Source organism: Corvus hawaiiensis, chromosome 10 (genome assembly GCF_020740725.1).
Source record: "Corvus hawaiiensis isolate bCorHaw1 chromosome 10, bCorHaw1.pri.cur, whole genome shotgun sequence".
NCBI lineage: Eukaryota > Metazoa > Chordata > Aves > Passeriformes > Corvidae > Corvus > Corvus hawaiiensis.
In genome coordinates, this window is record NC_063222.1 from 18,224,844 (window position 1) to 18,250,411 (window position 25,568).

The window sequence follows — 25,568 nt, forward strand, 5'->3', positions numbered from 1 at the left end:
CCCGGCCCCGCCGCCGGCCCCTTCCTTCCGCCCGGCGGCCCCTTCCGCGCCCCGCGCCGCTGCCCCGCAGCGTCCCCCGGACGGCCCCTCCCGCGCTCCCGGCTCGGGTACCCCCGCGCCGCGCCCGCCGCTTCCCCCAGGCAGCCCCTCCCGCGCTCCGCCCCGCACATCCCTCCCTCCGGTCCGGCAGCCCCTCCGCATCCCCCCTGGCCGCGGCACTCCCGCATCCCTCCGTCCGCGCCCCCCCCCCCGGCCCTTACCTCCCCTGGGGCGCAGGGAGGGGCGGCCGGCGGCCCCGAGCTCGGCGGGACGGCCCCGAAACAAAAAGCGAAAGCGGCGGCCGCTGCCTCCCGCTCTGCCGGGCTGCCGCGCTCTGCCCGCGGCTGACGTCAAGGGCCCAAATTCCTGCCTTTCCCTGCAGGCAGATTTGTCCATGTAAGGGCTGGGGCCGGGGCCGGGGCCGGGACGGCCGCACGGCGGGAGGGGGCTGCGCCGCGGCTGGCGGGGGGGGGGGGGGGCGGGCGGCAGCGGCTCCCGGTACCTGGGCGGGAGGGGAGCGGGGCTGGAGGCGGCCCCGACCCTGTGAGCATCACCTTCCTGCTCTGCATCCCGGAGCCAAGGGAGCCTTAGACACAGAAACGCACCCTGTGCCTTGCAGGATCCAATTTTTCACAGGGAAGATTTGTCCAGGGCTACTTATGATTCTTTGGGTGCTTCTCCAACCAACTTTTAATCTGTTCTTCCCCAGCTGGGGCGAAGAACAAGGTGAGGGGAGGTAAAAGGTGCTGAGAGTTCCAAAGGAGCTGCCTTCTCACATATTCAAAACAAAACTTGTCGAGAATACTAAGGCGAGGGGGAAGGGAAACTATTTTCTGATTGCTTTCTGTTTGATTGTTTTGTGGCTATTTCTAAGGACTGCAATTAAAATAAATTGGGATGTTGAGTGTGATTGTTTTTATAATGGAATGTTACCCTTTAAGTAGCTGTTCGGTGTCTGCATCTGCCCTGAAGAGAACTGGAAGACAGAAGGGTTACATTGTGTTCAGGCTGTGGAGGGGAGCGTTGCCAAGCCTAATTCATTTGGAAAGAGATTTCTGGGTGAGTTTTTAGGCACTTCAAATGTATTTCATTTTTAAAATAAAGGGCTCTGGTGTGTGCTTTCAGAAGATGTTTACATCTTATACAGTCAGTGCTTGACAGCCCCAGGAGGGCAAGATTGCTCGTTTGGACACAAAGAAAGGACAATAAGTGCCTAAAAGACTTAAGAAGCTGCAGCAGAGAATTGTGATTCAGCTTCTCTCCACCTTCCCTGGCTGCCAAAACCAGTGTACTTCCCAATCGGAGACCCCAAGAGATTTCGCCTCACCCTGGCAGACCCCTCAGAAAGGAAAGTGTGGCATTTCCCAAATTTAGTCCTCAGTGCAAACCCCCCATCTGGGGTTGATTTGATGTCCTGCACTGGCCCCGTGCTAAATTCCCCCCAGGAACAGAGGCCTGCCAGAGCCAGATTCTCTCCTTAGAAGCACTGCAGCTAAATCTGCGTGAGCAGTCACGGCCACAGCATTAGGACTATGACTAGAAATACCCCAGCCTTGTCCTAGCCACCTACCCGGTGTTTGAACCCTGCTGAGATCCTAAACCAAACCCGAACGGTGCATGAGTCACCCGGGCCCCGTTCCATAGGTGTTACCTAGAGAGCCAGCAGTGCTCTGTGAACATGGCCTCTTGTGAAAGACACGGGCACGGCTGATTTCCAGATGGAAGAGACCATAGCAGCAGCTCAAGCTGAGCAGCCAAAGCCTTCCCCTGAGGCCCTGTAAACCCAGGTTCAGTTCCCTGAACCTACACTTCACCTGTCTCCTTCCAGCTGAGTGTTTCAACCACTGGGCTGCGAGGTCATGCTCCTGCATTGCACCCCGAGGACAACTCACAGTGGGATTTTCTTCCACCAGGAGCAGGTGGTCATCACCAGGGGCTTCCTGGCACCCATGTCTGTCAACCTCAGCATAGTGGAGCTCTCAATGGCAGATACACACAGGAACTGTTGCCTGTTTTGGTTTTTTTTTCTTCAAGTTTTCTTGCAGATCTGCAACAGCCCTTGTGTTGTGTCAGCTAGTATCTAGGGGAAGTATATGAACACAAAAAAAAAGCCCTTTGGCCCACTGATGAGAGACAAGTGTTCTCCATTTAGTATTTCAGAGAAAACCAGTGGTCAAATATTTTCCTTGTCCCATATCCAAAAATTATTGCTTCTTTATCCATCAAGCTTATGAAATTTTCCAGTGCTGTTAACAGAAGATAGAATACTGTGCCCATCCACGGCAGCCTCCTTTAAATGATCCCAAAAGTTTTAAGCTTTGAGCCTCCAGAGTTTGAGATAGCAACTACTGCTACCTCCATTTTGCTGGTAGATGAACTGTGACTAATCCTCTGCAGCACAGCAGCAGAAGTTTGATTTGCAGCCCATTACCCTTGTAACGTGCTGCCCAGAACGGTCACTGCCTTGTCAAACGCAGCATGAATTTTCTGGGTTTTTTTTCAGTTTCCTATCATGACCAATATCACACACTTTGGAAATGAAAGTAGAAAATTCAAGGTGTTGAGCCTGGCTGTGAAAATCTGCTCTTTGCCTGGAAAGAATCAAAAATACTGGCAAACATACAATCATTCCTTTGGTAATATCTACCACACCCTGCACCATAGCAGCAAAATGAATTAAACAGCAAAAGACTGAAATGTCTGACATTGCATAGGCCGGTCAGGAAGCAGGAATACAGGAGTCAGCCTGGGCAAGTATTAATTCAAGGAAATTAAATTTTTTAGCATTTAAGGTGCATGACTAGGAGATTGGAAACTTGGCTTCTGCTCCTACTTTCCCTGTGTTGTGTGACTTTAGACCAGTCAGTTCACCTTCCCATGTCTGGAGGAGCCCTTAGAAACCTGAAGCACACGGTTTAGAGCAGGGAATGACACACCATTACCTCCTATCAGACCCCATTCTGTGCAAATTTTCCAGAAGTCAGCAAGTGAAATCTCGCTCTTCAGAATTTGGGTCTCTTCAGTGAGATTTCAGATACAAAAATCGAAAAACAAAAACTCAGAATGGGAAGAGCCCTTAGGAAGCCACAGGAAATCCATCTCAGGCCATAAAGCAGGAGCAGCACCACCTAAACCATACCGGACAGGGGTCCACCTACCCTGCTCATAAGAATATCTAGAGGATCCATTACAGAGCTTCACAGTTGGATACGTTTTCTTTATCTCTAATCCAAGTCACTTTTGCTGCAATTCAGCTCCTAATCAGATGAAGTTGTGGGGAACTGACATATTCCCTCAGTAGCAACAATTCTAGAACAACAGGAAAGTCACCCACCTGGTGAACTAATTTTTCTGTGGGTAAAAGCCAAGGAGGCTGGAAAACACACTAAGCATGTGTTTTTGGGAGAGCTGCCACCTAATTTACAGACAAAGATCAGATGCAATTAGTGTTAGATCAACTGGAGACTCCTCTGCCCCAAACCACAGCACTTTTCAGCCGCCTCGCCAGGAGGACGCCAGTTTCCACCAAGACATGCAGTGTCACACTTGACCCTTCAGTCTCCAGCGGGTATTCCTGGAAACACATGCAAAATCTGAGCTCACAGCAATAGCATTCCTGTGGCACTGGGGAAGGAATGAGGAAACACCAGCATGGATAGCAGGCAGACGGGAGAGAAAAGACTCATCCTGCAAGTCTGACTAATTTCCAAACAGGATGATTGTTCCTGATTGAGAGACGCTGGTGTGCTGCCTGGTGGAAGGAATCTGGGAACAGCAGTGGGCCAAGCTTTGTCATTCCCCACTTTGCAGGTATGTTTGCACCCAGACAGGAATGCAAGATACAGTACTGAGCAGGCTTGAGTGAATCACAGATCTCTGACAGCAATTGAGACTGGGCCAAAACCCCAAGGGAATCTTCACTGATGAGAAATACAATTTCCAACAAACTCCCCAATTTTCTGTGAGTGTGTCAGAGATAGCAACCATCATCAAACCCTCCATCTCTGTGCACATTTTGGAGTTGCAAGTGGCTAACAAGATGCTCAGTTTTACCTGGCCATCAGTCCTGTCTAATTCCATATCATTTCACTGTTGGCCATGGTGAGTTTGGGGTAGCTCAGGGAAGTATAGACCTCCCTGCACGTATTTCAGGCCATGCTCCCTGCTCTGCTCCATCTACAGTCTAGGCCATAGCTGCCTGTGCCTCAGGAATGGTAAAGATTTGTAAAACTGCTAAATTCCAGTTGAGCAATGTGCTAGTGTAGCATACTTCATTTTAAGGACATGCTTAAATCCAATTTGAGCCCAGAGAGATTTTAGCTTAGGTTTAAGCGTTCCATTGAACAGGGTAGATTTAAGGATTGAAGTGTTTTGCTAGACTGGATCTTTGGTTAATGAGGAAGGAGAATTGCCTAGAAGAAAGAACTGCCTGAAGCATTTTGGCACATCCAAACCATTACTAGCACTCCTCCTTTTCTCTAATGAACTTTGATGAAATTAACACAAAGAATTGGTAAAGAAGTTGATAACTTCATTAACAATCCTCACTTTCTGGGTCTCAGTTTAGTGGGGGGAAAAAAGCAAACTTCTAGTATCTCATCAAAATGATGTGATATAATTAAAGCAGAAGCCACTAGACTTTGTATTTTAGACCATCTGATATCTTGCACAGTATCTCACTGATGGTAAATGTCTCATGTCCAGATTTTAGCATTGAAATCATAAGTGCTTTGCTTTACAGGAAGGGAATCAGTTAAATACTTTATGGAGCCTACACTAAATAAACAAAGTACCTCAGTCTTAAAAGAAACGTTTGTGGTAACAAATATTTTGGGGGACATTTTTGCATGGGCTCTGACCTCCCTGTTGAGAATCAAAGTGAAAATATTGAATCTACTAAGCAGATGTCTTCTCCTAGTGACAGCAAGATGAGCAGAGACAGCTGGTTAGAAGAACAACAACAACAAAAACACATCATCATTCCTGCTTTGGCTCCAAAATATCTTGGACTTGTTGTCATGGAAGAAAGCTATGTATGTAAGAAGCCAAGAAAGAGACAAATATTATTGAATCTGGTAGTATTTTAGTGAATGTGCTGGAAATAACTTAAGTAGGAAGAAAAATTGGATGCGCTCCATTGTTATTAAAAGAATGCCTCTTATTTCCACAGGGACCTATAGCCTATAGAGTCATTAACACATTTGGAAAACATATATTTTAAATATGTTGCTTCTCTCATCAATCTTACGGGCTCTTCTGCTAAAGTAAATAGAGTTCCAGCACACAGAAATGTATACAGCCACAAAAATATTATCTCTGCAAGCTAAAAATGCCAACTGTGGATTTTTCCTATAACCTCTTCCATCAGGGAACATGGGTGTATTATGGAGACACCTAGAGAGATCTTAAATATTAGGAAGGGAGAAGATGAGAAAATTAGATTCCCTTGGTGAAACACAGGATAAATAATTCACAATGGAAAAAAAAAAAAAAAAAAGGAAACCAAAATTAAAATATGAAGAGCTATTCTGGATGAAAATCAGTCTGAGCTGCATTGAACAACAGATCCAAGAGGAGTTTTGTGGCAAGACTGCAAAATTAGCCAATGACCCTCTGGCCTCCCTGCTCAAAGGTAGCACACTCTCTCTTGATAGTTTTCATCTGAACAAAACTTGATTTCTGTGCTTGACCCCTGGACATTTCCATTTCCCTTTCTGAGCCTTTGGGCAGACTTGAGCAAAGAACAGGATTGATGAGAAGAGTTTAAGAAATCAAAAGCTGTGCAGTTGGTAATTGCAAGGATGAGTAACTTGAGGTGGATGTTCCCAGAGGACTAGGTAGCCCAAATCCCATAGTGCCATCAGACAGTGCCCTATGCAACAGCAAAGCTCTGGATTTGCTGGCTCAGGAGGTGTCCTCCGTGGAGTGCTTCAAAACACCTATCTGCCTCCTACAAAGGTCCTAAATTATTTAAAGCCTTGAAAAAGCAAGAGGTCAATTTGGTTTATACTAAAGATACATACAAAGAAAATGATGTAAAGAGAAGTATTTGCTTTGGAAAACAACTGCCTTGAGAACTGAGAGGTGTGACCAGTCTGACATACCCGCTTGTAAACAGAGGACAATGAAGTCAAAAGGAGAGGACATGGCTGCTGGGTCTCCAGTTCCTGGCTGCCAGCTTTGCCCTTTCTCCACTAGGTGATTAGGCAGTAATAGTTTTCAAAAGCAAATAGTTTTATTTACATCATTTTCTATGCAGAAAACCAGGGTTAAGTATGCAGCTCTGCAACAGAACAGATGTGGGACTTGGGGAAAGTTGCAGCTTGAACTGAGCTGGAAAAGCTTCCACCATTTGCCAATATCTTGGAGAGTCTGGAATCTTTCCCATCTCTACTGTGACAAAAATGGGACTTCTCCACATTTTGGAGGACTTTCTCTCTTGTAATAAAGGACAAAAAGCATGCAATGAAAAACAAATCACAGTGCCAAAAGTGACTGAGAACCAGTTTTCCCTGTTTTAATTCCCCATCTTGCCAGCCTCAGCTCCACGATCTGACCTACAGACTCCCAGCCAGCCCAGGAATGACCATGCCACAGCAAAGGATCATTTTGGCCAGAAAGTCCATGCTGAGTCCAAGAAAACATTTCCTAGAGTATCTTGCTAAAATGGATACACTCCCACACACACTACATGAAAGGAATCATGTCTGACAAATAAACATTTCTTAATGAGAAACATTTGTCCAACATGTTTCTCCCCAGTACTCTGGAGCTTTGTGCCTCAGTGCACCATCTATAAAAGGAGACAACAGCCCTTCCTAACCTCTGGGAGATCACACCAGGCTATGAAAGTGATGGACTCCTTACCTCCATTAGTTACCCTCAGAACTCCATATATCACCTTACAGCACGTAAGTATGGACTGACTGAAGAATTTTTATAGACCCATTTCAACCCACGTGTTTGACCTTGACCAAGAGCTTCTCTGCCCACAGGCTACTCCATTTGCTCCGTCCGACTTTGGGACACAGAGTCAATGCAGGGCACCTCAGTATCCCTGGGCTCAGCCATCCCTGAATGTGCATTTCTTCACACCATCAAAAACTTGGATCACCAAGGAGACAGCCCAGCCCCGCTGCCAGTGAGGTGACAGATCCCTGGCACTGGAGCTGGGCTCAAACTGCTCATGAGCTGCTTGTGGCTGGAGAGGAATGTCTGCAGAGAGCTAAACCAGATTGCTCACAGATCTCTTCCAAATTGTCTCTAATCTAGTGGACAATTTGAGAGTAAACGTGCACTGGAAGCACCATCTTCCCTTCAGAGTATTAACCTGAGAACACTTAGTTTGTGGCTGCAGTGGAGAAACCTTAGGATCTCATTGGTGCCTTGGCAAGTCCTCAAGATGTCAGAGTCACCTATATTCTGGGTCAATTCTGTGTATTCTGTCTCCTTTCTCAGAACACTTCAAGTATCTGATGCTACAGACACACTACAGCCACCACAGCTCCAGGAATGTGATAATGTTCCTAGTAAGAGCTGGCTGAGGTTGTGAGCCTGAAGCAATATGCTTACAAATACCCGATCTACACAGAGCTTTTAGAAAGAGTCAAATGGCTTCAAAGCTTCAGAGAAGCTGCCATTTTGGTGTCACCTGTGTTTCTTAGTCCCACACCTACTGCAGGGAAAAGAGGAAAAAAAATCAGTTGGTATTTGCCTACATTTCAGCCACAAGGTCCAGCATTTGCAGAACTTCTGAAGGTCCATCTCACCTGTTCAACATCTCACCCCTCCCAAGCATAGACTGAAAAATGCCACTTTTCCCCACTATTAAATCAAAAGCTGGCTACACCCATGTGTCAGCTGTTTACCACCCTCTGTTTCCTCCCTTTAGGCAGCTGATCAGGGATAATGACCTATATCCTTGAAGCATTTGTTTTATTTAGCATTACAGAGAAGGAGGGTTTAAGGCAACAAGCAACCTAATAATATAACCTTTCCCACCCTATCTTATTACAGAGAGATCAGCTTGCATCTTCACCTGTGGAAACACAGCAGCTCTGTGAAGGGCCATGACTTCTTCTGGGCTCTTTCCTACTCTGCTTTTGTCCTAAGCAGAATGGTTCCAGTGCCTTTCAGTTAAGATCTTTCACTCATTCTTTACATTCAGGTAGGAAGAACAACCTATTTGGCCTTGCTTTGGCCACATCCATGTTGCTCCAGAGATTCCTGATGAGGTGGCTATGCTGCTCACATGGTAGGAAGGCACTGATGGAGAAGCTGAATATCACCAGGCAGCATTTGAGAGCACCCAGAGCATTGCACTGGTTGACGCTGTTGGTGTTGAGCACCAACTGCTGGCTCTGCACAGGGGTCTGGGACTGGTACACACCCTGCATCAAGCCTCACCCCACGATGATACAGGCAGGCAAATGAGAAAATTGGGCCCTGGCCCCTTCCTGTGATTAGGTCATTATAATGGGTAAATATTTTCCTAGATAGAGAGCTGAGATAAAGGACTCCTGGTGTCTGAAATGGAGTTTGAGCGAGACTTGGAAGGACTATCCCAACCTTGTAGTTCTTTATAATGTGCTTTTACCAAATAAATGCCTTTTGCCCCAAAGCACCCAGGAAATTAAACGGAACTTGTTATTCGCTAATGATGAAAATCTCACAAAATAAATTTTTCAGTGAATACAAGAACAGCATCTAGTCTACAGCCAAACTGTTCACCAGCAAAAATATAGAATGGGTTTAGTGACAGGTACCAAGGGTTATTATTCCCAGAGGACATTACAGCTCTACACCATTCAGTCCACATATTTACTGAGGAGTACAGAAAAGTGAATGGTAGAGGCAGAGTCCCAGAGATTGACTTAGAGGGGTCTATTTAATAAGAGCCCATTTCTGCAGAGAAAAATGATTGTGATTGTTTTCTAATGAAAATCAGTATTCTCATGCTATAGAAAAGAGTGATTATTCATTCTCTATCCCTTTACTCTGCATTATTCATGATTTTGTGACCTCTGCTCTATCCTCTCGCTTGGTGTTCCAATCTCACCCTGAGTTTTCTCAGGGTTTGGGAGCTTTTGTATCAGATAAGCTGATTTATAAGGTAGTCTTTGAGGAACAAGTCTCACTTAAATCTAACATAATATCCAAGAATGTTCTCCGGTATTTGACCTCTTTGTGGATGAAACAATACTCTTCAGACACAATAACCTTGGTGTTTCCAAGTTGTAACCAGCACCTGTGGAGTTTTCAAACAAATAGGCTCAGTGTTCCTTGGTGCAGTCTTCTTCACTGCTCCCACATTTAATTGCTTTGTAATTACACTTGTAAAACCTGCAATGGGATTATACATGGGGGAAAGAAAAATAATTTTAAAAATCACACTTAAGAATAGGAGGGGATTTATGGGAGCTGCAAGACAAGAAAAACCCACCTTTCTTTCTTTCTTCATTGTTGTCTTTGGAGGGCAGCCACCCAAGTTTCCTTGTCAGTAATACAGGGATTTGTAAATAGAACAAAGAGCTTCCTCACACCGAGGCACATTATATAACCCAGCGCCGTCACCATGTGTCTTCACAGGCAGTTCCCTTGAACTTTGCATCTCGCTCCTCCTGAGAACGCTCCTCCTGAGAACACTCCTCCATGCCAGCTTGAACAGATGGGGTTTCCTTTAGGAAAGGTTTTCTGTTAGGGTCATTCTGACTTCCCTTTCAGAGTTTACCAGCCTCATGTGCTCTTTGCTCAAGGGATTACTGTGGTGGGCACTAACTCCATGGGCTGCTGTTAAGCTTCTCCTCACCTGCTGGCTGGGCTGAATGAGTGCTGAAATCTCTGTTCCAGAGAAAAACCTGACATTTCATGTTTTCCTGAATCAGACCGGAAAGTTGCAATTTCCTGTAAACCCAGATTCTGAGAAACATTTCAGAAAGTGCAAAATGGCCTCAGCGCAGCCTTTTGTTTGGGTGTTACCTACAGGTTTTTATGAGACTTACGCTAACTTTAAACACACCACGTTCCAAGTGATCCCAAATGCAACCAGGCAGCACCCACTGCTCCCAAAGTCACTCAGGGTTGCCGAGGGTGCTTTGCCAGAGACAGGTGACACAGAGCCAGATGTGGTTTTGTCTCACCCCATGTATTAGTCTAATATTTCCACTGCTTTGATTCCACCAGTGCACTCACAGACTTCAAGCTTACAAACATTTAAATTCTTACTTTCCAGGCTCATTGAAAGCAAAGGCTTTTAGAGTATATCACTGAGGATAAAACTCAATAGCTTGTACAACCCTGGCATGATGTTTCTGACGTATCGAGTGCATAGTCAAGGGCGCTAATTTAAAAGAGAGCAGTTTTAAGAAATTTTAACTAAATCAGGGCACAAGGCTGTGCAGAGACTCTTATTTTAGTATCAATAGAGCTGTTTTTTCAGTCCTGGTTGGTTAGAAGAGTTTGTAAATGAATAAGGATAAGACATTCTACAACTGATGTCGATCACCAAATGCAAAAGTTCACACTGGTTAAACTAGGGTGGTATAAGCTTGTGTGAAGGCAGCTTTGAAGCTGCCACAGCATAGTGGGAAAAGCAGCCCTGCCCTGTGAACAAGTGAGAATAAACAAACAAAGAAAACAGTGGAGCAAAAGCTGCTGCTAGCTGGTCTTCATGGAAAATGAAGTTAAAAAAAAAAGAAAAAAAGAAGGAAAAAAGAGATGGAGGAAGGAACAGAAGCATACTTCAAGACCAAAATCTCATCAGACTAAAAATCAGTGTAACTCCCACATTGCAACACTTTGCAGGTCTAATAGACACAAAGCTGTTCCTTCACCCGAAAGCCAAACATAAAAGTCACGGAAACCCATCATGCCAATTCTGTGGCTGCTTTCCGGAGCAGAATCTCTTTAAATGTCAATGTTCTCTTTGTTCTGTGCACCCTTTATAACGAGTCTATCATCTGTTTGGTAAAAGATCCAGTGAAATATGTAATAAGGTTATCTCACCATCTCTCTCTATTGTATAGCCATATCTCATTAATTATTGTCTTCCATTTCCTGTGTCAGATGTGACTCAGAAAATAGGGACTCAAGGCTTACAAGCTTAGCAACTTACCATATATTAGCTGAGCTGTGGTAACTGTCCATGTGCTTCCTCTTAGCCTGTAATAAACAAAGCCAGTGTGACTTTGCTGTACACAGGCCTGCAGTCGATGCAGTTTGGATTAACCTCCTTTTATTATCAGCTAAGCTGACAGTGATAGTGGCCATGGCTCAGCTGATGTTCAGTCCTCACGTTGCAAGACTTCGCCTTTAAATCCTGGGAGCAGAGCTCTACCAATATAACTATCTGGAAAGCTACAATGATTTATGTGCTGTCAACATACACCAAAAAAAAAAGGACAAAAAAGCAGCACAATTACATGATTATCAGCCAATGCCCCTTGGTTTGCAGTTTTTCAAGCATGAACTGCTCAAACTTTGGATCAAGAAGTGAAGCGATCTGTTTCTCAAGTGCAAACAGGGAAAAGTTATATGAGTCTTCTAGCAATTTCAGGCAAATATATCACAGAAGCAGCATGCTTAGCCTTTTTACTGTGCATCTGTCTGAGGTTTCCAGTAAGATTTCCCTGATATATAGTAAGAGTCAAAACTCTAATCTCTTTTCGCTCTTTTTTATTGTCTCTGCAGCACTAACTTTGAAAAATGGCCTTGTCCCCAAAGAACTGCACACAGTCCATGTAGGGAAGCTGTTAAAATAATGCTTTACGTAAAAAATATTGCAGACGAACTCGGCTCTAAGGGGTTTAGAGCTACAACATACAGCTATAAACCAGAGCAGCCGAAGTATGAATGGAGGTCATACTCCAGTAGAGAAGAAGGGAAGTCCCCTGTCTGGCAGTTGTTACACATGATCTCTGAAATCAACAATTCCTGCTCTTCTTTCTCAGGGCTGCAGTGTTTTAATAAATGATTATTCTCATGTTAATGTCCTTCTGCCTTCCTCCTCGCTGACCTCCATACACACCATGCTGATTCATAAAGTTTCTTCTTTCACTGGATTTGAGTGCTTTCTGTAGACCTTATTTGCTGCCTGCGAGACATCTGCCTGATTTATAGAGACTAAGACACAGAAGAGCACAGTGTTGGCTGCCCTATCTGAGTACTGTGTTTCCTACACAGTGTTCCTATCTCTGCCCATGCCGTGGTCTGATTTTTGATAGTCTGTGTGTTGTTCAAATAAGAGAGCAAACTTTCTGCCTCTCAGAAAAGCTTCTGAGATCCTCAAGAATAAAAATATGCTTTTCCACCTGTATTCCTCACAAAGCAGCGATATCTGTGTCTAGACACTGATTGGGGAAATTCAGGCAAGGGATAATGTGCAAATGAGACCATGATTCAGTGGTGGGAAAAAACCAGACAAATACCAGGTGCCTCAAAGGCTGAATCACAAACAAGATGGTGAAAAAATCTAAGGATGCAAGAGATGATGGAGGAGCTTGACTTGGCATTTATCTGTTTATTCCAACAGGATATGCAGATTCCACCCTTATGACATCACTGCCTCATCTCGCCTCATCAGTGCCTCATGACACAACCCCTCTCTGTAGCACTGAGTCAGCACCACTGTGTGATCTCCTCTTGGCCATGCAAGATGGGGTGAAAGGCTGTCCATAATGGTGAAAGCAATGAGGGACCTCTAAACAGGTCCCCAAAGGGACTGAAAAACTCATGTTGATCTTATAAGCACTCCTCCCAGGAAATAAAATGGGCTCAGAAAAATTTACGGTAAAGTAACACAGCAGTGTTTTATGGGAGTGCTCCCACAGCAGTGGAGCAGTAATTAACACTGTATGGTCAAACGAAGGAACAAGTACACTTGCACTTCGCTCCGAAAGAAGCTGCAAAGTACATTTTCCCTGTAACCAATAGGTACTGCTGATTCTGCCTGCTGTGCTCTTCTAGAGGCCTGGACTGAGAGAATATTTCTTAAAGTGTCCCTGGAAGTGTCCAAGGCCAGGTTGGACGGGGCCCTGTGCAGCCAGGCCTAGAGGGTGGTACCTTGCACATGGAGGGGGGGCTGGAACTAGATGATCTTTAAGGTCCTTTCCAACTCAAACTGTGATTCTGTGAAAGCGTCACACACACAGAGTGCTAACCCTCCTCTCCCCCAAGCAAACAAAAGCTGTTTCCTATTTTGAAAAAAAAAACCCAGAACAAAACAATCTAATGGAAAGAATCTGAAATATTCTTACAATGGTTGACTTACAAGAGGCAATGTAAAGAGGAGCTTTATGTTAGAAGAAACTCAGCCACATGAAAACTAAAATATTGGGCCACTACCTCCAAGTCTGATCTTAAACAGTCCCTGAGTCTCTAAACACAACCTAAAAACATCCTGTGCTGCACCTCAGTGTGTCATTCTGTACAACAGGGCCAGGTTTTCTTCCTGGAAAACCAGGTCCAGAGGCCAGGAGGCTCTTGCTGGATTTGCACATACTAGTCCTTTTTATTGGGGGATTTAGATCACAAGAGCGTAGGAAAGGCAGCTCTGAATCACCTGGCTCTTGCACGTGTTGCTTGCACATTGTGCAAAGTTTTCTGAACTCAACCTCCTTTCAAGACACACCCTTTGTTTGTTACTTTCTCTTAGGGCTTTTTCGCAACCCCATCCACTGCCAACACAAACAAGGTTGCAACATCTCCCCCCAGTCTGTCTTCCTCTGCTCTGCTCTGCTCTAAATGTCAACCAGCCACTTAGCACTGCTCACTTGCTTAATTGGGCAAAATACCTGCCATGGCAGCCCTGTGCCTTGACTGCCTCCAGGAGAAAGTTTCTTGGGAATGGTAAGTGACGGAACCTGCAAGTCGATCTTAGTCACGTTGATACCAGATACCAAGAGTCTTGCACAGGTAGGACACGCAGTTGGCTTTGCTGAGCAGCCATCAAGCATCTGTAAGGCACCAGGGGAGGTTAAGAAGAGTAATTATCAGGGATCACAGTGGCTACTAGAAGTTGTTTCTGCAATTGCGGCACTTTCTACTTCGCTGCAGTGTGTACCCTGTGCATCAAGAGCAGGGGAGAGAAGTTGCTGCCGTTTGAATGGCATTTATTGGTGTGAAACAAATTGTGGGACCTAGTTCCACTCCTAATATTTGGGATAACTACAGTAAATCCCTTCTAAGTGAAGGTACACCACAACAAACACTCTGTGAGTACTGTCTGTAAGCAGGTAGGAAATACAGGCACCCTGGAGACCCTCTTAACTCCTAAATCTTGTCCACACTAGAAAGCAGATACATAATGCACTGAACAGAGGATATCTAGCAAGCCCAGAAAAATGAAGAGTGCCTACACTCAGCCCCTCCACACAGCCATTACCGCTGAGAGATGAGCACAGCTGCCCCAGGACTCCCCACAGATGGTGGAATACACGTCTGCCTCTGTCTGTGTTTTTGGCAGGGCCTCCTGCTCACTCAGATAGAGCTGTTCTGTGCGTGGGATGGGACAACATCCTGTTCTCCTCCTGCCTGATGGGCTCTCGGTGCTGGACTGTCATTAGCCACCCCAGCCCCTGCCCAGCCTGGCACAACAGGAGCCGGGCCGTGGGTGGTGCTGCTCACCGGCTGGAGGCGGCTGCTTTTATCAGCAACCTTGATCAGGGGGATTTTCTCTTATTTCATTCTCAAGCTTCCTTCAGCCTTGGATTTGCATAAGATCCTGGGTTAGGACTAATCTGATCCCAGGTTGGGAACATTGCATCAGGCCCAGCGAATCCTCCATGCCAAACTGTCTCTGGTCAGGGTGTGTTGGCACTGGAAAACAGAACTGTGCAGAGACAAATGGCAGCTTGCATTTTCCTTAGTAATAGGAGGTGCCTGGGTTTGTATCTCATTTAAACTCCTGTGCTATGTGGCAACTCCCAGTCAAGTCTCTATTTGTTTACAGCCCTTGTAGCCAGGTGCTTTCCATGTTCACTCCAGGTTGCTGAAACAAGAAGCATGTCCAGCCTTCAGGGCTCGCCAGCAGCTATTGACTAATAAGAGCACTTTGTCCTTGGTGGCAGGAGGGAGCACCTTGCTTTATTTGTGCATTCCCTGGCAAGCAGCAGTGGTGGAGAAAGAGACATGTCTCACTGCACAGGTCAGAGTATGAATTCAAATCTCAGAATGTAAATAAAGATGTGGCCATTCAGTTGGAGGAGTTAGAGGAGACAGGTTGCAACTGTAGCCAGCCATGACACCTCCTGAAGGGTTGTTCGCTGTGGGCATGTGGCTGGTTGGCTTTTCTAGGTCCCACTGGATTAAATTCATGAACATACCAGGGAAAGTGGAGGTTTCTCTCGAAGTTTTCACTGGGTAAAATGACAGAGAAGAGTTGAGGATTAGCAGCGCCAAGTGTCTGACATGACAAACACCATCTGTCCTGCTCACCTTCCCATCACCACTTTATGGCCAAGAAGATGGCCTGGACTCTTTCTTTGCTGCCAGATTCACCTGCTTCAAGAACAATTTGGCATCCTGACCTGGAGCTGGTTTTTTATAAAATATAGACACAGGCATGTCCTACTGCAGGAGGTACTATGAACATGGGCTTGTGATTGACACTGGGGTACAGACTGCCTATGGCACCAAATCCCTCAAGACAGTGCTGAGCTACTGTAACACGTTGATTATCTCACTGAAATATTTAAAAATATATACTTCCTGCTAAAAATGGTGTGCTCCACTTTCCAGCTAGACTCAGTCTAGATCTGTCTCTGTCATTTCAGTGTCGAGTCCCTGGCAAGCCAGATCATTCTACAAGCTCTGAAACTGAAGACAGAAAATCATCACTGGAATATGCTGATTGGATCAGAGGTGCAAAGAAATCAGCTCTCCACTCCATGAGCCATCCTCCAGCTCACAGTTGGTACAAATGGGTATGTCCTTGGCAGTTCAATCACTACTGTCCCATCGGCTGCAAATGTCATTTTTCTGACATTAGAGTATACACAGGTGTGCCGGTTTGGACCAGCAAATTCAAACCAAAATGTAATCAGTACAGGTTTTTCACTTTCCTTCGAGACCCACATTGGGCACCACTAATTATCTGTGCCAGTTTGGACAAATTTGGAGGAAAATATCCTCTGATAGAAGGCAGGTTACAACCAGCCCTCCCCCACCAGGTTCGGGAAAAAAATTTTTCCTTGGAGGAAAGTGAAAGAGATAAAAACTATTTATTTAACAAACACACGGGAAAAGGATAATAATGCTAAATAATAAAACCTCTTGCTCTGCTGAGAGAAACCTGGGAAAATTTCAGAGTCCTTCCGTAGGTAGCCTCTCTCCTCCTCCTCGGAGCTGGGACAGGGTGGGCCCTCCTCCAGGGCCTCCACCTCAGTGGAAAAAGTCCCGATGTGTTCTGATATTGAAAACAGTCCAGCAGAGAAAAAGGGAAAAATCGAAGTCCCAGGAAAAGAAAAGTTCAACTCTCCGTCTCCCTCTGAAGAAAAAAAAAAAAACAAACCTAAAGCTGGCTGGGAAGCAAGCAGAGTGCTTCCCTCCGCTCTCCCTGACGCAGGATGCAGAGGAGTCTGTGTGTCCTTGAAACAAAACTGCTTTGAAAGTTTTGCTCAGTTTTTTTCTCCCCCCTCTCGGGCTAAGTTTAAAGGCACAGAAAAGGCAAAAAATTAATTTCTGGGCATAGGGCAGTGATATGGGATACAACGTCATAAAGCCACCCCAAGAAAACAGGTTCAGCCCAGATGCAACATCATGAAACTAAATGTGCAGTTGTAATGATGGGCAAAAACTCCTGTGCTTTGTTTTATTTGGGCAATGCTCAAAAGCCAAGATATCCTGCTTAGAGCACCAATAAGTACCTGTACTTTGCCCACTTACAAGCAACACAGTGGCTCTGCCTCATACCAAAATGTCCATTCCCTTACACCACATTTATTGGAATAATAGGAAAAGAGAAAAAAAAAGCATTTGGGGGGTGTTTTTTAAACCTTGCCTTTTACTCTTAAGTCCAGAAATCTTTTGGTTCTGGTAGGAGCTGTGCCACCTTGTTACTGAGACTGGCTTTCTGTACAGGCTTTCTGTACAGCTGAGACTGGCTTTCAGTAGGGATTTTACTCCATCGAGAAGGTTTCTGTTTTGTTTAGGGATGTTTTTGTCCTGGTGACAATTTTGGGTTATGCCAAACCTCCATGTGAACATCTCAGTTACACAGCTGCAGCCCCACCTTTCTCCGAAGAAACACCGAGAGCATTCCTCCCCCTCACAGACAAAGAGAGCGAGTTCCTTGCCCAGAACAACAGAGGCTTTCCTGGTAGCAAATACCTATTCCTGTAGTCACCCAAAGGAGAAAACATGTGGGTGACAAGTCTTTTCCTTTTTCAGTTCTTTCCATAGGGAAGAGTATTGATTCCTACCCAAATTCTGTTTGGTGGGTTTTTGTTTTTTGGGGTTTTTTTGTTTTATGGAAAAGGCATCACCATGTAAAGGGTGTCAAACTGCTGCTGAACACAGATGATGGTGGGAGGATGGCATTTTGCTGTTCCTTTTCCTGCAAAGCTGGCTCACGAAGCTGTGCCCCAAATTGCTGGCAGTGTGACCTTGCAGTGTTGTGGACACTGAACTGGCCCAGGTAGCTGCCCATACCACACACCCTTGTACCACTGAGCAAGTGAAGTCAATGAAGAGAAGAGTTTGACAGTTAGTTTGACAGCTGTAGGAAAATGACTGTATATGATGATTAATAAATAGAGAATATTTATGAGTGCCTTCCCTCTGAGAATCAGGCTAATAGTAATTACACTTTTCTAAATTCCATTTATAAAGTCATCTACATTTAGGTAAACGGAGTTATAGAGACTTTTCTGTTGGCATAAATACAAGGCAGAGTTCCAGCTCTCAATCTTTACTTCAGACTCCTGAATGCCAACCTTCCTTCTCCATGAGGACAAAAAGAGAAACTGGCTCCAGAAAATATAGTTAGTGTTTACATTTTATTGAACCACTAGACATTGCTGTTGGCCACATCATGACAACAGTGCAGCAAAGAGAGCCTTTCATTTGCCTGTGCTTGGCAGAAAGTGTCGTTCTTTGGTTACTCAGCTGAAGTTGACAAGTTGCCCAGTATTTTTATTATCAGGTTGTCAGCTCAATCTCACTACTGCCCTCTTAATTTATTATTTTGCATTTCAAAATCACAGGTGTGACTCATTGCACAGCCAGAGGTTATAATGAAGTATCCCACTCATCTTTAACTCACCCTTTGTTCAAGACAATGCAGATTGCGGAAGGTTTCTGAGGAGGTAAGAGGATTGCAAAAGAGTCGAAGACTCCTCTTTTATCTAACCTATGTGTGGGCAGTGAAACTGCCTGATATGAAACCAGCTGGGTGCAAAGGTGGGCATGGAGGTTCATTTGTCATTATGTCGAGGGTTGAAACTCAGAAGATACAGCAGCTGTCATTGAAGATAGGCACCCAAACTTAAATCATGTCACCCCGAGGGTGAGTCCAGAGAGAATCCTAGGATAACATGCTTCTCCCAAGATTTTCTCTATGCTTTAGTTTCCAACAGGACAGAAGATGAAAACCAAGCAGGTGTTTTTCAATTTAAAAAAATCTTAGTCTTTGCATCTTATGATTTAAATCTGGAAGTGACTCTAAGTGCAAGGTTTTGCCAGCATTGTGCAAATAAATATCTTGTGGCATTAGAGTTTTTGAAATACAAATATATGTTTCTTAGCAAAAAGTGATGTATCATCCATGTTTCTCCTAGGAGTATCTGGGATAAGTTGCTGGGAAGAAGGAAGAAGGAGCACAGTTCTATTGGAAAGAGTGTCTTGCTGCTGATTATGAAAAGGACATGGAAGTCATGGCCTGAATTAAATATTTTTTCATATTGGAAAATCAATGGGAAAACTTCCTGGTATCAGCAGCTCATGTGAAGCAGAAGAAGAGATCCTTTTATGACAGAGGAAGCGTGTCAAAATCCAGAGCTATTCTGAATCAATTTGCTCTTTTAATTGTCTTGTACACACATCTGTGTCTGCAGCAGAAATGCTGAGCTCATGCTACATGAAAACAAACCACATAAACTTGAGGAGATACAAACACAATTTGTTCCTAACAGAACACACACCCCAGTGTCCTGGCAACTCATCTCCCTCCCCAGGGGGAAAGATGCATGTCCTATGTCCAGTCTGAGCACCCTGGAGCAGTGACAGGCAAGGGCAGAACTATTGGAGTACTTGATTTTTGTAAAACTGCAACATGGAGCTGTGGCAATGCCAAAAATGTCCCTGGTCTGCTCTGGCTCATTGCTGGAGGGGAGGAACTGTGACTCAAAGGCTGTCCACTGGCAACACAGAAAACTGCACCAAGAGCACTGGTTCAGCTCTGCCGTATCCAATTTCTGTCAAGTATAGAATAATAGCTATCCAGCGAGCTGGGACATGCTTCACCAGCATCAATCGAGTTGTGCTTCAGAGCATCCCTCGAGGTAGCAAAGAATTATCCCCATTTTATAAATGAGGTAACTCAGGCACAGGGATTAAAGCCAGAATGTTCCAAACTGGCTGCCTACTGCTAGGTACCTACACCCATATTTACGCAACTTGTGGCCTGATTTTCAGAAGGGCAGGGCGATGAAAATTTTGGCCTGAGGGATTTGTTCACACACAGTTTACTGGTAACAACGCCCAGGATGGAAGCCTGGTCTCTGCTACCTGTCTTACACCTTAACCACTGAAAACATCCTTTCTGCCACTAGCCAAGAGTTGGCAAAGGCTCCTGAGTGTCCCCGTTCGCCATGCAGAGGCTCAGAGTGAGCAATGCAGGCTGGCTGCCTACGTGCTCTCAGCTAGAGACTTTTAAAGAGCAACAGCAGGAGTAAAACTGGTGAGATTTCTTTGCTTCCCTCTCAGCTCTTCAGAGCCCAGGCAGCTTTGCTTGACTTGCACTGCTTTGCTAAAACAGAACGTCTGGTGGGTAAACCTCTGTTCTGCCTCACACATGGCATCATCTTTCCCTTCTGTCCCTTCACCATGTCCTGCTCAGGACACCTCAGCCTGGCAGAGCACAGATCCAGTGCAGAACCAGTAACAGACCAGTAGGAGAAGGGAGAAAACTGGCCAGACGGATATCTGAACTGCTCAAAAAGCACAAGCACCAACAGGAGCAAGTTAATCTCAGGGCCCCCTCACCTCTCTCCTGCATTCTCTTTCTGGTCTTTAACTGAGCCTCAGAAATAGCTCTGATTTATGGGAAACTCTTGAGAAGCAAGAAAATGCAGTAACAAACCTACTCCCGTACTAACAACTAGCAAAACCCAGGAGGCAGAGCACTTGCTGGCTGGCTACAATAGAGCTTTGCAAGTGTCCCTGCTAAAATCATCCCTGCTAGGGGCTAATGTGATGCTTGTCTTAGCTTGTTAGAGAGCCTCGCTGTCTTTAGACACGTACTTGAAAAACAGCGCTGGTGGTTGGTTGCTACCTGAGGGAAGAAGGACAAACGATCTCAGCTGTCTCTGTGGAATGGTCACTGGTCAGGTCACCTCAAGCCTGACCTGTAATACCAAGTACATGCTCCAAATCCATTGCTGTCAGCCCTTGTGCTTTGTCTCTTCTATGGAGCACCAGCCACCCCTGACCTCTTCTTTCCCTTCCTTCAGGCCATGTCCTGCTCACGAGGCTCCTGCTCAGCTGCTCTGTAACTTCCTCCCACCCAGAGGGAGGACAGGCGAGAGGAGGTGACAACCTTCAGCAAAGGTTAAGGCTGGAAAAGAAGGAAGTGTCAGCTCAATCAGGTCAGCTCAGCCAACCAACTGCTGCTGTAATCCCTCTGCCTCAGGTCCCTGCGCTGTTCTGCTCATGCTCTGAACGATACTGTATGAGCAGCAACCTTTACCCTGTCCCCATGGTACTGTCAGCCTGCAGCATCCAGACAAGGAGATGGGGAAAAGGGGTAAAGAGAAAGCAGATGATCATGAGAATCTCCCAGAACTGTTTCCAGATCCTCCTTTTGCACTGTTTTGGGAACATGGACTTTGAGATGGACTTTACTCCTACTGAAGTTCAGAAGTCCAGACTTGGCACCTTCTGATTTCTCCAGAAGAAGGCTGAGAGCTAGATCTCAATCAATTCTTATGCTGAAGCTCATGTCCATATTCACAGCAGACCCAGAAGCGTTGAGAAGTTGACAGTGAAATGGCCCCAGTTCCTTCTGCCCAGGTCTGAGGTGCCTCTTTTGGGATGGGAGCAACTGAGTCTCACCAATCTGTCAGCAACCAGGAGGAAGCCAGGGACTAAATGCCTCCTATTCAATAAAAGTTGGTGCTGCACTTTATATAGCAGCCAGTGCATTATTCTGTGGTGAAAACAAACCCTATTCTTCTCTGCCAGACAAACACACTTTATCCTATAAAGAGCAGCATTTCTGACTGTTCAGCAGCAGCCAAACTCACGATGGGAAAAATAACAGGTGTTTGTAAGACACTCCCTGTTTATTCACAGTGCTTAAAATAATTGCTAAAAAAAAAAAAATCCAGCAGAGATTTAATTTTCTATGCTCCCACATTTAAAAAAACAAAAACAAAAAAAAGCCCCTAAGCTTGGCTAATGGTAGTTGAAGGCAATTCATTATGAAAGGGGTGTTCTTTCTGTTGTGGTAGCAAAGAAACCTACTTATGAAAGCTCCTGAGGAGCAGAATAGTAGAGCAAATTCCTGCCTAGAACCAACACTTCCCTGTGCTTTTCATCAAACTCTCCAGGTGGAAGCTTTTATTATAAAAACATGTGATTTTATTGTCAAAATGGGATGAGCGGGGATTAAGGTCCTCCAGTTGATGCCCATCATTGACCATCTCCAACATTGCCTTTTATAAGACAATGATAACCTTGGGCTGGCTTATGCCCTTCCTTCTTGTTCTGGTAGTGGAACAGGAGATAAGTGCACTGCTCCAGGGGGAAAAATACGTCTCAGAGGCAGAAACCTTTCTTCAATCACTACATGCTTCTCCGGGAAATAACTGGCAGTGGATCTTGATCAATAGACCACTTTCCAGCGCAATGGGCTGACACATGGTGCTGGAGGAAGAGGACAGAGACTCCCTGTCTCCATCCACTCTCCCCATGCTTGCTTACAGCACAGACTGGGGACATCCCTGGGCCACCCAGAGGGTGAGAGGACACTCAGTGCAAGGCTGCTGCGGGGGTTTGGTCCTATGAGACCTTGTGGTGGTGAATGGGCATAGATAAAGTCCCTGCAGGAGCCACTCAAGAGAATACAACATTATTCCTGAGGGCTGCAAGCTTTATGAGGAAACGATTGTGGTGGTCCTCTGTGCTTAGGACTTTCCCTTCCCACAGGGTATGGCTCTCCTTGAGTCTGGCCCCCTGCAAGCTGTTGGGATAAGTCACAGATGCTCGGTAGCTCCCTGGGAACCTGGAGAGAACCTGGAGCAATAGGAGCCCACTTAGCAGCATCCCAGTGCTGTCCCAAACCCCAGCTGCTGCTCCTGGTGGTTCCCAGGCTGCCGGCCAGGTCACGGGTGGATGTAGCCACAGCTTACCCCTTGCCTCCAACACGGGACCAAGATACCCTGATGCTGGGAGTAAAACATAGCCACATTTTAGTCTTCAGTGTTCCCGCAGAGGTGCAGGAAGAATGACACAACCCAGACTGTCTCCCTGGGAGGGCTCCCTTCTCTCTAAGCAGTGGACATGAGAGACAGGCAGATGGGGTTTGTGCAGACGAGGGGCAGAGCAGGGCTTACAGCGGGGACAGGGCTCCCAGCGCTGTGGTTATTATCTGCGTTACGGCAGCATTCCCAGCTGAGACCAGGCTGTCGTGGCACCGTCAGGCTTGTCACACACAGCAGCCTCTGGCCTGAGCCAAAGAGACAGATGAAAGCCAGGAACAGAAAGAGAGGCACGGGGGAGAGCGGTCATTTCCCGGGGCTCAGGCAGGAGAGAGCGGTCGCTGCCGGCACGGCGTGGGTCGGTGTGGGGCTCGGCAAGGTGGCACTGTCACACGGCATGCAGCAGCAACGTGCCCCCCTGCACAGGGGCTCCTCAAAGAGCCACTGGGATGAGGCAGAGCGCAGCTTCCGAAAGGGCATTCCCACAGGCAGAGAGGAGAAGATGAAAGAAGGCGGCTGCAGTGCGCTGCGGGGCAAGATGAAAGGGCTCAGAGGCCGGAGGAGCAGAGAGACGGCAGTGACTCAAAAAGCAGAGCCAGAGGCAGCGACAGCCGCCGCGCACTGAGCGGCTCCGGCGTTAGACACAAAGGAGCGCTGCAGCAAAGGCACAGGGTCCGAGAGAGCAGCCCGGAGATCAAACCCATCCTGAGCCCGGCGAGACTGAAAGTGTCTGAGCAATAAAGGATCTCACACTGCTCCAGTGCCGGCAGCTCGAGGCCTGCGGGGCAAGGCAGGGCTTTATGCACACAAGTGAAGTACAGCCAAGTCCTCTGTAGCAGCTGCACTGGCCTGAGCAAAAAGCACAGAGATGGGAGGAATAGAATAGAATAGAATAGAATAGAATAGAATAGAATAGAATAGAATAGAATAGAATAGAATAGAATAGAATAGTTAAGGCTGGAAAGGACCTCTAAGATCATTGAGTCCAACCATTAACCTGACACTGCCAGATCTGCCACTAAACCATGTCCCTAAGCACCACATCTGTACATTTTCTGATCACTTCGAGGGACAGTGATTCCACCACTTTCCTGGGCAGCCTGTTTCAATGTTTGACAACCCTTTCAGTAAAGAAATTTTTCTTGCTATCCAATCTAAACTTCCCCTGGTGCAACTTGAAGCCATTTCCTCTTGACCTATCATTTGTTACCTGGGAGAAAAGATTGACCCCCACCTGTCTACAATATCTGGTAGTTGTAGGGAGCCATAAGGTCCCCCCCAAACTTCCTTTCCTTCAGACTAAACAACCCCAACTCCATCAGCTGATCCTCCTAAGACAAGTGCTCCAGTAAGACAAGTGCTTCTCCAAGCAACAAGAAGCAGCAAATGCCCTTTCTTCGGCACCAAAACCCATGAAACCTTATTCAGTATGGTAAAACCCACACAAAGTGTCATTTCCAAGGCACCCAGTGCCTTTCAGCCCGGGATCTATCTGTCAGCATGCCCCTGGGGCAGATCTACGTGCCTGAATCTCCTTTGCCAGGCAGGCAGTCACGGGCCCTGTGCAGCATTTCATCTCCACTGGAGCGATACTGGTGACTCAGCGCTTCCCCTGCAAGGCACTGCGAGGGCCTTGCTCCGGCAAGGGTATTACAGCAGCAACCCAAGTATAATAATGGTGTGGCTGAGCAGCAGGGATTTATGAGCAGGCAAAGAAAATGAGAATTATAGGTGTCCAGTCCCTATGACAGAACCACCATATATTTCCTCCAACAAAGCGTGTGACAACAGCTCCATAAATTCACATAGTAACAGAAGCGAGCGCCAGCTCGTCATTGCAGCTATTTAAGGAGCCAAGTAGCACTCTGTGCTTATTGAAAAAGTTCACAGTTAGTTAAAAATAAGCATTAAAAAAGTCACTTTTGGGCCCTGGCTGAATAAGGCTTTTTATTCGTGATGCCCAGCATTGCGTTCTGCCTCTTCTCCTTTTATGCCTACACAGACTCTCCTTAGCGGAATTTCATGTTAGGCACTATCAGCTTCCTTCTGAAGGAGCTTAACTTAGGATGTGCCATAATCAATTGTAAAACTTAGCAGTGACTATGAAATACTTGATCCTTTTCAGTACCAGCAGATCTGAAATGTGCTTTAAGAATTCTTTAGCTCCAGCCCATTAAATATCTAAGGAGAGCTTCCCTGAGATGTAATTGCTGAAGAGAATAACCCCGATATCCACAACATGCTGAATAGGTTTTTTTAATGCTGTCTCATGATCAGATTATTTGCAGTACCTGTCAGCTAATGTGCTGTTTTCATTGCTAATTTAACACTTCTTCCTAAAGGGAGAAGGGGGAGAGGGTGAAAACAACTCTTCACAGTGAACTGGAAATCAAAAAATAGCTGTGTGTTTTGTTGTCACTTCTGCTACTCTCTTTTCTGACGTATAAAGAGAAGCTCACTTTAAAATGACTAACTCCCCTTTAAACATGAGAAATATCAAGTTTCTCTGAATCCCATGGCTTTTATTCTTTCTTCTTGAAGCTTTGGGCAAAATTTGAAAGACATCTCAGCTAGAAAGAAAAGTTGGAACTTTCTTAGGTTAAGGCTTAACTTCAGCAGTGATTGGAATGTAATTTTCCTGTAAGAAAAAAATTTGGCATCTCAGTGAAAAACCAAAAGATAGGAAATGGAAATTAAGGCTTGCTGTCTGTGAAGCTGGAGCTCTAGGGCCTCATTCTCCCCTAGAGCCTGCTGTCCTGCTCAGACTTGGTTTCCCATGCAGCACTGGCACTCCTGCCCATTAATCCCTTTTCATTGGGAGCCTTTCCTGAGTCAGGTCAGCAGGTTGGAAACCTGTCCTTGGAGTCTGATGAGGACTTGGTGTGTGCAAACTAA

The 25,568-nt window shown here is 45.8% G+C and overlaps 1 protein-coding gene and 1 long non-coding RNA gene across 3 annotated transcripts in view; one reads left to right on the forward strand and one right to left on the reverse strand.

Moving 5' to 3' along the window:
- Positions 1-356, reverse strand: part of LOC125330721 (LIM domain containing preferred translocation partner in lipoma) — a 333,960-nt gene extending 333,604 nt beyond the window's left edge. For both annotated transcript variants that reach the window (XM_048314233.1, XM_048314227.1), the window contains exon 1: positions 261-356. The gene's annotated coding sequence lies outside the window, so the exon portion shown is untranslated. The remainder of the gene's footprint in view (positions 1-260) is intronic.
- Positions 349-21,379, forward strand: LOC125330722. Its single transcript, XR_007205694.1, has 8 exons — positions 349-435; positions 981-1,098; positions 3,754-3,849; positions 6,802-6,950; positions 7,035-8,206; positions 15,810-15,959; positions 18,240-18,341; positions 18,813-21,379. It is a non-coding gene; the product is annotated as an uncharacterized LOC125330722 (long non-coding RNA).
- Positions 21,380-25,568: the final 4,189 nt, after the last annotated feature.